The sequence below is a fragment of the Protopterus annectens genome, chromosome 3.part1, assembly GCF_019279795.1.
Source record: "Protopterus annectens isolate FY-2018-M chromosome 3.part1, PAN1.0, whole genome shotgun sequence".
Lineage (NCBI taxonomy): Eukaryota > Metazoa > Chordata > Ceratodontiformes > Protopteridae > Protopterus > Protopterus annectens.
Window position 1 is genome coordinate 1,562,128,979 of NC_056732.1, and position 13,790 is coordinate 1,562,142,768.

Below are 13,790 nucleotides of genomic sequence, written 5' to 3' on the forward strand. Positions count from 1 at the left end.
AGTAGGGGCTCCTTCGTGAAAGAGGATAGATAAAAATTCCAGTACTTTATGTAAAGGAGCTACCAGGGGGTCTAAGTGTTGACTAGACGCCCAGTATACAAAGCGTTTCCATTTACTCCTGTAGAGTTTTGTAGTGGAAGCTTTATGAGAGGCAACCAGAATGTGTTGAACTGCCGGAGAAAGTAGATCAGACCTGGTTAGGCAGGGAAGCGGAGCAGCCAAGCTGCTAGTTTGAGGGATTGAAGAGACGGGTGAGGAACTCCTGACGAATGGGTCAGTAGATCTGGTACTGGGTCCAGAATCCATGGTTCCTCTGTTTGATGGGCTCGAAGAAAGGGGAACCATATCTGCTGAGGCCAGAATGGGGCTATGAGTATTATTGTCCTTTCCAGGTTCCAGGCTTTCTGTAGAAATCTGGGAATCAAGGGGGTAGGTGGGAATGCATATAGGAGACCCAGGGGCCAATCGTGTATCAGTGCATCCTTGGGGACATCCCCCGGAGGGGGTAGAAGGGCAAAATAGCTTCTGCATTTTGCATTCAACGGGGAAGCAAATAGATCGCAGCAAGGCTGGCCCCATCTGCGGAAGATCTTTTCCGCCACCTGTGGATTGAGGGACCACTCGTGAGGTAACAGGATGGCTCTGCTCAACCTGTCCGCAATGACGTTGGATGACCCCGGGATGTGCGTTGCTATCAGAAAGCGACCCGTGGACTCTGCCCTTTGCCAAACTCTCATGGCCTCTCTGCATAACGGGTAAGACATGGTTCCCCCTTGCTTGTTTATGTACCAGACCACAGACATGTTGTCCGTCTGAACTGCCACTGTTCCTAGAGGTAAGAGGGCTTGGAAGTGTTGCAACGCCAGGAACACCGCCCTCAGCTCCAGAACATTTATGTGCAGGCTGTACTCCATGTTGAACCATTCCCCTTGGACTGTTCCTCCCTGAAATAGACCCCCCCCACCCTATCAGAGAAGCGTCCGTGGTTATTGTGGCCGTCAGATTGGGTAGAACAAACGGACGACCCATAGTGAGATCCTGACTGTACACCCACCATGAGAGGTCTCGTTTGCAAGAGTCTGTTATCAGAATCTCGTGCGCTAGGGGTAACTGCTGGAACGACCACTGCATGAAAAGCATCCATTGGAGGAGCCTCATGTGTAATCTTCCCATAGGAACTGTGATCAGGGACACTGCCATTAGTCCCAAAACCTTCAACACCAGTTTGGCCAGGGCTTTCCTGCTCTGTAGTAGAAGAAGAACCTGTTGTTTGAGGGATGATGCCCTTATTGGAGGGAGCTTTACCAGTGTTAAACGTGTATCTATGTCTGCTCCGATGAATGAAATATGCTGTGAGGGCGATAAGGCAGATTTTTTGAAGTTTATCGAAATCCCTAGGTGCGAACAAAGGTCGACTGTGTAGTCTCTGGCTTGTATGAGGCGACGCTCGGTGGTGGCGGTGAGGAGCCAGTCGTCCAGATAGGGAAACACCTGGAATCCTTGTCGTCTCAAGTGAGACGCAACCACTGCCATGCATTTGATGAATACCCTGGGGGCTGAGGTGAGTCCAAAGGGCAGAGCTCGAAACTGAAAGTGACTGGCTCCCAGTCGGAAGCGCAGGTGATCTCTGGACGGTCTGGCCATTTTGATGTGGTAGTACGCATCTTTGAGATCTATCGAGCACATCCAATCGTCCTTCTGTAAAAATGGAAGGATCGATTGAAGCGTGACCATCCGGAACTTTTCCTTCTTCACGAAGGTGTTGAGATTGCTGAGATCTAAAATCGGTCTCCAGTCCCCTGTCTTTTTTGGAACTAAAAAGAACCTTAAGTAAGTTCCGGATCCTCTTTGGTCCGCCGAGACTGGTTGGATGACTCTTTTTTTGAGCAGCTTTGAAATTTCTATTGCTGCTGGGCTTCGCAGATGGGGTGGCACATCTGGAAACCTTCTTTGCTGGGGTGGAGTTGATATGAAGGGGATTTTGTATCTTCTGGTTACAATGCTTTTTACCCAGGAATCCGAGGTAATATTTAGCCAGGCCTGTGGGTATAAAGCCAAGCGACCCCCGACTGCCTCCAGAGCAGGACAGCCGGGCCTCCGTTCAGGAGTGCTGGAAAGGCTTCCCAGGGACGGTATCCCTGTCGCCTTGGTTTTACGGACCCCCTCTGCCGCCGGGGCGGCATCTTCCATTTCTACCTCCCCCCTCTGCCTCTGGAGGGGGCATCACTCTGTGTGGCTTGGAAAGATCCCCGAGTCTTACGGAACCACATTTTTCCACCTCGTTGCCCTTTGGGGTACGGTCTAGTTGGAGCGGAAAAACGGACCCTGACAGCAGACAGGGTCTTTCCCTCTTGCTCACACCGAGTCAGAGTCTCCTTCACCTTGGGCCGGAAGAGTGTGTCACCATCAAAGGGGGCATTGGCAAAGGAAGACTTGAAGGCTTCCGCAAAGGAGCACAGCCGCATCCAGGATTGTCTTCGTAGAGCAATCGCTGAAGCTGCAGCTCTACTCGATCCTTCGGCTGCATACGAGATGAGCCTCATGGATGAGTTTACTATGGAGGTAAGGGTGTTAAGTTGTGCTGTTACCTTATCTGAAACAGCAGCATCTGTGTTACCCTGGAGGGTATCTCTCAGCTCCTTGAGATCCCTCTGCAGACGTGTGAAATGTGTCAAATAGTTTAGCGAACGCATGGAAAAAGTTGCTGAACTAAAAACGCGCTTCCCGTATCTGTCCATAGTCCTAGAATCCTTATTAGGAGGATGAACAGATGAGGAAGACTCAGACATCTCCTTTTCCGTGGCTGCCGTCACCACCATAGCGTCGACCGGAACTCCCTTGGTGAGATAAGTTTTGTCCTGGGGGGGGGGGGGCGGTGATAAATTTGTTTGGTTTTCGAGGGACTGGTTCCACTGTGTCCGGTGTCTCCCACGCCCTTCGAGCAATCAATTCCATTAATTCATCGAAGGGCGGAGTCACCCAGGAGGTAGAAGGTTGAGCCCCAAAAGCCTTCAGCAGCACCGACTCGTCCTCAGTGGGGGCTAGGGACTGCCAATCACCCCTCTGTTTTAAGATCTCCAGGATGTCCACAAATGACACATCCTCAGAGGGGGATCTTGGGGACCCCTCTGCCTCATCCAAGTCGGTGTCAGACGTTAGAGATTCCTGCGGGGAATCTATATGCCTCCTCTTGCACAATCTTTTCCTCGGGACCTCATCAGAGGGGGCTTCTGGTGAGGCCTCTGAGGAACAGGGGAAGCCCTCTGGGGGTGGCTGAGGCAATGGGGCTCTACGCTTTGGATGGGTCATGGGGGCAGAAACAGAAAGCGGCCCTTTAGGGGAAGGAGAAGACACCTCCGATTAAGTGGTTGTCTGTGCAGACAATACCTTTCTCATAAGGTCAAAAGCCCCTGAACCCCGGGCCGAGGACTCCCCCGGTTCCGAAGAACACGGAAGCGTCCCAGACACGGGGGCCGTGGGCCCCGACCCCGAGGACGGAGCCGAGCCAATCTGCGCCGAGGCCCCGAGAGGGAGAGTCGGCACCGAAAGGTCGGTACGACTCTCAGTTCCGAAACCGAGGAGAGACCATCGGCTCCGCGAGTCACCTACAGGTTCCGAAGGAGTCGAAGTCAATGGTGTCGATCATGCAATGGACGGTTTTGGCACCGAGGGCTCCACTATCATCGGCTCATCCTCTCCCGGCTCCGAAAACTGGATGGGTCTCGAAGGAGGACCTGTTGGAGACATGGGGAGGCCTTCTAGTTTCGACACCAGTTGGGAGGAAACTGCAATCAACTTGGAAAGGGCCGTGTTTTCCATGAGTTTCTGCATGACACGATCCACATCTGTCTCAGATAACGGTCTGGAAGACCGGGTCGAAGGAGCCGAAGATGGCACCGACCGAAGAATGGACGGTGGCGGCAGCTCCGACACCGGTTCCAAGACCTGGGGCTCAGTGAAAGATAAATGTTCGACGCTCAGCCCCGAGGTCTGTGGAACCGGCGAACGAACCTTCGAAGATGAACTCGGAGCCGATGACATGGGCTCTGACATCTTCGACCCCTTCGAGGACTTAGAAGCCTGGTCCGATTTGTCTAAAGCCTCCTGAAAGGCTTCCTGCGTCTATCTGTCATGACCCTCCCACTAAAGGAATGACATATAGAGCAATCCTCTTGCAGGTGGAGAGGGCCAAGACAGTAAACGCAGGAAGCGTGGTTGTCAGTGATAGACATTTTCTGCCCACACTGACATCTTTTAAAGTAAATGACACTCTACTAGGTATAATTTGACAAAAAAAACTACCAATGACTAACTAACTAACTTCTATATATGTATATATATATAAAGTGTATATCTATATAAGGTGTAGAAAGAACACTCAAGAAACCACACCAAGAGAAAAAAAGGTAGGCCGCAAAAGGAGCCTTTAAGAATAATATTGTACAAGATTATATTAATAACACACACACACACACACTTCCTATACTATAACTAACTTTAGAAACTTTTTTACAAGAAAGGAAAGTAGCTTATCTGAAATATAGCAAAAAATTAGCAAATTCTCCTCTGGTCCGAGCTCTCCTCGATCCGATCTGTTGCAGCAGCAAACTAGATCTGAGTAATGGCAGGGAGGATTGTGGGATATAGTCTGGTCTCGAGCTTCTCTGAGATGCAGAGCTTTGCGATGCGGCCGACTCGGAGCCGAGGATCGGCTCCGAACCCGTGTGTAAGAACAAATGGCGAGATTGAACACTCTCACATTACAAGAAGATATAAGAAATTTTAAGACTTAGCTGAGACCAACAGCTGAAATGTCTTGCTGACAGAGCGGCAAATGAGATCTGGGCTAATGGAGAGAGGGGGATTGTAGGTAGAGTCTTAGCTCCTGAGTTTTTTGGCTGGCATGAGCTGTATAGTACGACAAAGTGATTAGCTTTTACTCACAGTTAAATTTATTTCTATATGTAGTCACCTCCTAATGAGCACGTTACCATGGAATGCCAGCAATCTTAGACAGGATTTATTAACTTAGTTTCAGGTTCCCAATTGCCCAGAAAAGAACACCCCTGTCTTTCCTTGGAATAACCATATTCCCCTAAGCCCTGCGGCTACAAACAATCCTGTCCTTAGAACAAACTAGTGTGTTATACACTTTTCAGCATTTTATGAATTACCTAACTCTCAAAGCAGTTTTTGCTTACAGATTGTTTCTTTCCTGTAAGGTAACGTGACCCAGGTAAAGGCACGCTCCGCTCCACTACCCACCCCCTCATATCATTTCCTTTATATCCATCCCTCCATATTACCCCTCCCCCAAACTCACCCCTTCCTGTTCCCAGGCACAACCTACACTTGCATCTCCTTCTCCTCTCTCTCACATTACAACTTGGACTCCACCTTTCCCTACACTTATTCCCCTACTGGTAACCTCTACCATATTTCCCATCACTCTTCTATAGGTATTAAACGTTACCTCTCTTACCTACAGACTCTCTTCCTAATATGCCTTTCTCAACCCAAACTCTCTTCTTGCCTCCCTTACTACTTCTTTACACCCTTACATCCTATAATTCACACCTAACACCAACATACTTTTATCCCACAAATACTCAAGATAATGCACCCACACACTCTCTGCAGTCCTTTCCTATCTGCTCTTCAATCTTTTCTCTGAATACTCTCCTCCCTAAAATCAAAATTTCTCCATCCTCTGCTATCTCTTTTAAAAGTAAATGAAAGAGTACCTATTCTACAAACAATATTACTTCCCCAAAACTCTACTTCAATCAGGTGATATTCATCCTAACCCTGGCCCCAACCCAACCTCTCCATCCAATAATGTCACTTTTCCATACCTAGCTGGATCTACTCCTCCAAAAAAACATGCATCATTTTACTCTATGACTACTAGAAGTCTACATAATAAAATCAGTGAATTCCATGCCTGGATGGCTAACAACACCCCTGAAATAGTCACCCTGACAGAAACCTGGCTGAAACCTCACAACCCTGACAGTGATATCCTCCCTCCTGGATACAATATAATTAAGACTAGATCGACAAAAGAAAAAATGGGGTGGAGTGGCCATTGTCTACTCTGACCACCTTACTCTTACAAGTCTGAACAAATCTACTCTCTCCTTTCCACCTGCTGAACTCCTGGTGACTAACTTTAAACTTAACAACTATAGCACCATCACTGTTGTAGCTATCTATATTCCCCCAGGCAACAACATTACCCTTCTGAAAAACATTCTCTCTTCACTTTCCCAACACATTCATACTGAAACCATCCTTCTCAGGGACATAAATATAAACTGGCTAACCCTCCAGGCACCTAACAATACTGCATGCATCAACTTACATGGTTTTATGCAACTAGTGTCAGCACCCACTCATACTAACAGACTGCATAACCCTAGTTCTCTTATTGACTGGATTTTAGTCTCTGATCCCCACAAATACCATAACCCTGAAACCTTACCCAACTCTCTAAGTGATCACTCTCCAGTAAAAGTTCATAGATATACCTCACTTCACTAGGCCACATAGATTCATTACCTGTCGCAAACTATCTAACTTCTGACCCGTAGCTTTTAATGCCCTCCTCTCTAGAATTAACTGGAAACATCTAACCCTACTAACCCTAGATGAAGCTGTCCACTCTTTCAACTCTACCTTCCTAAACATCCTTAATTTACTTGCTCCTTTCCACACTGTTCAGATCAAAACTAATACAGCCCCATGTCTAACCAATGCTACCCACTGCTTAATGAAAACTAGAGACAAGATGTGGAAAATATGGCTTAAAACTAAACTTCCTACTCATTTGCGAAAATATAAAGAACTCAGAAATCTGACAAAAAAATACACCATCAAAGACAAAAAGGACTTCTATTTCAACCTTCCACTGATCAAAAATCAAACCCTAAAAAATTTTGGAACTCAAGAAATCAAATTCTGCACCCAGGTTACTCTTCATCTTCCAACCCTTGCCCAAACAGCACACAAGAAGAAACAGCTGCCATTTTGAATACCTATTTTGCTGAATCCATTTCAAAGATGATAAACCCCATCCCCTCAAATACTAACACAAATACCGCCTCCGTATCCTCTCCTACTCTAAATTCTTCTAACACTTTTCCCTCAAATCTGTACCTACTAACTATAATAAATCCTTACTCTCTAAACTTAAACCCTGTTCTTCATCTGCTGACAATCTGCCTCCCTATTTCCTGCAGGTAGCAACTGAATCTCTTGCTATCCCAGTATCTATCTTAATAAACTGCTCCATCTCCGAATCAAAAGTCCCATCTATCTGGAAAGAATTCTACACTTTACCCATACATAAAGGAGGTAACTCCAGCAAAATTACCAACTTACTTCAGACCTAATGCAATCCTCTCACCACTCTCAAAAATATTGGAAAAATGCATACATAAGCAAGTCATGCAACACCTATTACAGGAAAACTTGCTCACATCCACCCCAACATGGCTTTTGCCCACAACATAGCACTACTACTGCCCTAATATCCTTCATAAATACTATTTCTCTGGCGAGAGATAACAATAAACTTGGCTCTTGTCTATTCCTCGACCTCTCTAAAGCCTTTGATACTGTCTCCCACCCACTTCTATTGACCAAACTGTAACTTTCTCTACTACTACTGTTACCAGGTTTTCCAGCTATCTCTCTGACCATCTGCAATCAGTGAGATGGCTCTCAGCTCTCTCCCCTTCTCTCCCAGTGAAGATGGGTGTCCCCAAGGATCTATCCTTGGCTCATTACTTTTTAATATCTTCACAAATCTTCTCTATGCCTCCTGCCCCCAGTCATCCGTTATACAATAAGCAGATGACTCAACGGTCATCACCATCGCTGACACTCCCTCTGAACTTATCTCTGCTACTCAACTCTCTCACAACCAGGTTATTCTTAACCAAAAAAAAAAAACTCTTACTCTTTCTTCCCAAAAGCCTCACCCACCTCAGACTCACATTTTCTATATTGCCCCTTGATAACACTTCCATCACTGTTGAATCTAACACAAAACTTCTAGGAGTCATTATAAATGACCAACTTAAATCTGACTTGAACATAAATAACTGTATGAAAAAGACACACCACAAACTTGGCCTTCTTTATTGGAACAAAAGGCTTCTCACAAACAAAGCAAAAGTAACCCTCTCTCATGCTTACCTCCTACCCTGACTATTGTATAGCTCTCAAATTCTCACTAATCTCAACTCCATACTCCTAGCTAAATTACAGTCGACTTACAACAAGGTTGTTAAATTTGCTGCACACCAGATTTATAAATCACACCATTGTCTTTCACTAAAACACATAAACTGGCTGGAACTACCCCCACCAGCTCCTTCTCTCTCAACTCCAGATAATTCACTCAATCCTTTACCAGCAATCCTACTGTCCTAGCCTATCTCCTCTCATCTCTCAATATAATCCCACTAGGTAACTACATAGCTCTGACCAAGACTTGCTACAAATATATAAATCTAAGACCAAAATTGGATGTAACCTCTATAGCTACCATCCTACCATATCATGGAACAAGCTGCCAAGAGAAATTAGGTCCCTTAAACATCTTAACCAAGTTAAATCAGCCACCAGATAATACCTAAAAACTCACTGGTCCTGCCACTGTACTCATCCTCCTTAAACCACCTTACTATTTCACAGTCTACTAACTGCCCTTTGTAAACCTCTGCTTTTATTTCATTGTTATGCTCATTTTTAGCCTCCTAATCTGGGCAATAACCTGACAGCAAAATCTGAAAAGCTGTAACCTGGGTAAACTGTCACTCCACTTTCTCTCCTGACTCAAGCATGTTATGGCAATAACAACTGATGACATTCTTTGAATGTTTGTAATAATAATAATAAAAAAAAAATGTAACATACTGTAACTGCAAAATACTGATGCTTTTTTGTCAATTTCTGTTAAACTTATTGTAATATTGTGGAGCTTTTCTCTCCTTGCCTCTGCTGAAAAAGGGCTACTCAGCTCAGTCAGACAAACCCGGTCAACAAATGTAAAATAAATAAAAATAAATAATAAGTATAATGGCCGAGATGGTTCTGAATGTTGGAACCGAGTCCCATTCCTCAAGAATGAACAAACAATGACATCAGATAAAATACAGGAGTATTTTTAAATGAACTGCATGTGCAGACTGGGAAGTTCAGAGTAAATGAATGTGCATGCTCCTATTAACATGGTGAACTTGGGCATCCTGAGGCAAGGTAGCAACTGCCTCATGTACAATGACAACCCTCTCCTCTTACCTTCCAACACTCAGACTTGTGAGAGATGCACTTATATATCCAAACTGGAAGCCACGCACTCTCCAGCCAAGACCAGAATAGCTGGTCAAGAGGAGAAGGTCCACACTTGCACCACACCACACCACGTGGAACACATAGCCCTCCAGAACACACACCAGCACTGCCTTCATATAAAAACACAAACCACACACCCACCTTCATGGAGGCTCTCAATACAAATCTACCCAAACAGCAGAGACTTCCAAGGCAGAAACGCACTCGACCACAACACAACACTAATCACGAGACACATAACTCTTCTAAACAGTGTGCAAGTCAACCAAAGCCCCTAAGGCAAAACAGCATGCCCAACACACTAGTCATAGGTGATTTGATAGTGAGGCACATTGATGTCCCACTCACTAGGTTGAATAAGGAGAAAGTAACAGTCAGCTCCAGGATCCACCACATAACGCATGCACTCAGGTCCCTCAACAACAGGTAGAAATATGACTCTGTCACTGTATATGTGGGTGTGAATAACCTGAGACGTACCTCCCTGGACTACATAAAAAGAGACATGGAGGAGCTCTCGGCTTATGTAGCCTGGGCGGGTATGACCTTAGCCCTGAGCAGCATCCTACCATCACCAAGAATGATACCACAGTACAAGCAGAAAATTATTGATTTCAACAATTGGCTAAGTTTCTGGTGTCATTCTAAGGGGATCCAGTATCTGTCTGCCTGGGATGAGATGACTTGACAGACCTCAATGTTTAGCCAGAGATGGTCTGCATCTGTCACTCCTGGGCTTCCAGAAACTGGCCAAGGCTCTTGCCACCCCTATAATGCCTTTTTTAGGTGGTGTTCCAAAGGCCAAACAACCACCGTAACAGCTACAAACAAATGCAATCTGATGGTCATGCTGCTCAACGCTAGAAGTCTAAATCTCAAAATGCACTCGCTCGAAGCACTCCTTCAAATGGAGAACATCAACATCTGTGCCGTAACAGAGACCTGGTTCAAGGCAGCAGAAAGCACCCCTGCACTACCAGGCTATAACTCATTCCACACCTTCTGGGCCCAGAACTTGGACCGAAGCTCCGAAGGAGGTGGTGTTTCCATATTCATAAAGGATGCGCACACCTCCAGACTAGTAGTCCAACATAACTCATCTGAGATACATCAGGTGCAGCTAACATTGGGTAAGACAGCGATTCAGGTCGTAGCCTGCTATAGGTCACCAACCATGTCCCAAGACTCACACTCCACGTTCCTAAGCACTCTGAAGAATATTAGGGTCCAACCTAACACTCTCATACTGGGCGACTTCAACTACCCCTCCATTAACTGGGAAAACTACTCATGTATCAATACACTTGCCCAACGTTTCCTGGAATTCATGAATTCCAATGCCCTGGAGCAGCTCGTTCTTATCCCCACTAGAGGTAGCAACATCCTTGACCTGGTCATTACTAACATGGGTGACTGTTGCTCTATACCAATAGTCAACTCCTCCCTGGTTGGATCTGACCACAAACTAATCACCTTGGAAATCCAAATCCCTCCCACACCCCTACCCCTGCAAAGGTAACCACCATGAAAAACTTCTCCAAAGCTAACTTTGGGCTCCTAAAAACAGAGGTGACTAACTTCACGGCGTCCATGCAAATGAGGATCAGTTATATGACAGCGAATCATACACCAATGCACTGTACGAACACGTACACAAATGCATGGATCTCGCCATACCCAACAGAACCAAGATGTTCTCCTCCAAAAAAAGGAAGCCAATCTGCCATAAACAAACTCTACAACAGAAGGAGGAAACTGATGCAGAATAAGGTAAAGTCCCAAGACTGGAAAAAGACCCTTATCGGCCTCAACAAAAAGTTGAGATCCCTCATCAAATTCTCTAAAGCTAGCTATGAAAACAGAATTGCATCAGATAGTAAAGAAAACCACAAGGCCTTCTATAGTTATGTAAAGAATCTTCACAGCAATACCCAGATTTGCTATGAGCTACTGCACAATGGTACCTCCTTTACTGAGCCAACAGATATTGCCAATATACTGGCCGACAGATTCAGTGCCAACTTTAACCCCCCAAGGGACTAGATATAATACCAGTAGATTGCCAGGCACCCAGTTTTACTGCTGCAATGGTTAAAACAGCACTGTCCAAGGCCATGAATACAGCTTCTATGAGACCTGACAATATCCCTGGCTGTGTTCTACATGAACTACAGAGTGAACTGGCACCTCATCTGTGTGCCTCGTTCAATCACAGTCTCACCTCAGGCGTTGTCCCTACCAAATGATTCAATGCTACAGTCATCCCTCTCCACAAAGGAGGAGCAACTAAAGGCCCTGGGAACTATCTCCCCATTAGCCTGATGAGTCTGATATGCAAAACTATGGAATGCATCATCATGGACCTAATAAACAAGGATATAGGGAATCTCCAAACTCGATCTCACACAGTTTGCTTTCGTGAAGGGTGGATCATGCCTGCTCAACTTGGTTGACTTCTTTGAGTCAGTCACCAGAGCTGTGGATGAAGGCAAGATGGTTCATACAGCCTACTTTGATTTGGCCAAGGCTTTTGATACCATTCCCCACTCAGAAATCATGGAAAAACTCACTAAGCTGGGCATCAATCCCTATATCACTAGGTGCGTTGCAAACTGGCTCACAGGTAGAACCCACAGTGTGAAAGTAGCTGACTCCAAGTCAGACTCCTGACCAGTCACAAGTGGAGTCCCACAGGGTTTGGTCTTTGGTCCTCTCCTATTTGGTATCTACCTCTTTGAATTGCAGGCCAATATGAAGGGACTCTGGCTGACAAAGTTCGCAGACAATTGCAAATTGGGAGCTATTATTAACTCCCCGAGTGATGTTGACATCCTACAGAAAGGCCTCACTAAGACCAACGAATGCCAAAAAATGTGTCTTCATCCCCTTTGGGAAAAACATGGTTCCCATGAATTACCACATCAATGGTAGTCCAGTGAACACAGAAGGTGTTATAAGAGATCTGGGAACACAGGTTGACAGGAACCACTCTTTTGACTACCACATTGCCACTGTGGTCAGAAAGTCCTTCTATGTGGCACATCTCATTACTAAGGGTTTTGCATCCAGGAAGAAAGAGCTCATTGTCTCCCTATACTCTTCCCTCCTTAGGCCAATCATTGAGTACAATGCCCCATTTGGCATGTACCTCACTAAACACCTGCAACAACTGCAGAGGCCACAAAAGTACCTCACAAAGAGGATCCTAGGCCTTAAACATTTGCCCTATATGGACAGACTAAAAAAATTCATATCGCCTACTTAGAGGTGATTTCTGCTGGACTTAAAAAGCCACGTCTGACCCAGCTCTGTTAGAAATGCTACATCTAAAGAAATCCCAATCCCTCCGCACCACAAGCTCCAGAGACCTCAACCTCATTACCACAATCAACAGAACATACTGCAGGGACAGGTTCATAACCCAGAGACTGCTGTGGAATAGACTTCCCATACATGTCAAGTAGAGCACCTCACTGGCCCTCTTCAAGAGAAATCTTGATGAGAGAATGGGAAATAGAAAATTCTCCCCAAGTATCACTCCAGTGGTTTTACTCAACAGAGGCACTGGGAACTAAGGTCGGGTGGCACAATGCCAGGGTAATCCTATGGGCTAGGGTTGTAAAGGCCACAGAGCCGTTAGCCTAGTACACACCTATGAACCTATGTGCATTGGCAGTAACCATGTGATCTAAGTTCACTCAATGTAAAACTTTTTTAACAGCCTCATGCCACAGTTTAAAATTATCTTGTGTGCTTGCATATCTGTGTGATAGTTGTAGGGGGTATATTGGAGATATAATTTATATTTGGCTTTGAAAGGTTGGAAAGGAATGATTTATCTTCATTTTTAAATTTTACTTTTGTTCTGAACTTGTGAAATATGCATTGACAGTAAGTTCAAACTTTGCCAGGTCTGAACAATTCTCAGAATACTACACTAGTTTGATTGTTTAACATGTCTTCCAGTTAAATGAATTCTATATTTTATATGAATAAAAAAACACCAAGCAGTCAGTGGCACTGCAGGATCTTTTTTGAGAACTGACCCTCCTCCAATTACTGTATAGTCATAATTGACATACATAGTCTGAGGTCTGAATATTCAGAAATGAACTGAAATTCTGCCATTCTTAATGAAGATTACAGATATTTGACTTTTATTGAGCCATCTTCCACTCCATATAAAGCAAGGTACTTCTTTTACTCTGTTCCTGTATAATTTGAACAAATAGATGGGTAATCGCAACCTCAACCCCAGTTTATCACCCTTTCCCCATGTATAGGGGCAACAGGTAAATGTCCCAACATATCCTTGTTTTGCGTGTCTCTGGGTTATTTAAATATAAAATATGATGGCTAAAAAAGGCTAGGCTTCTTAAGATACTCACATATCAGTAGCCTAAAAACTACTAATGAACTTATGCACC

General features: G+C 45.1%; 1 protein-coding gene across 1 annotated transcript in view; it reads right to left on the reverse strand.

Annotated features, from left to right (window-relative positions):
• The window catches only part of LOC122797804 (SCO-spondin-like), a 4,708,783-nt gene that overhangs the window by 2,042,150 nt on the left and 2,652,843 nt on the right, over positions 1–13,790 (reverse strand). The gene's annotated exons all lie outside the window — the stretch shown is intronic.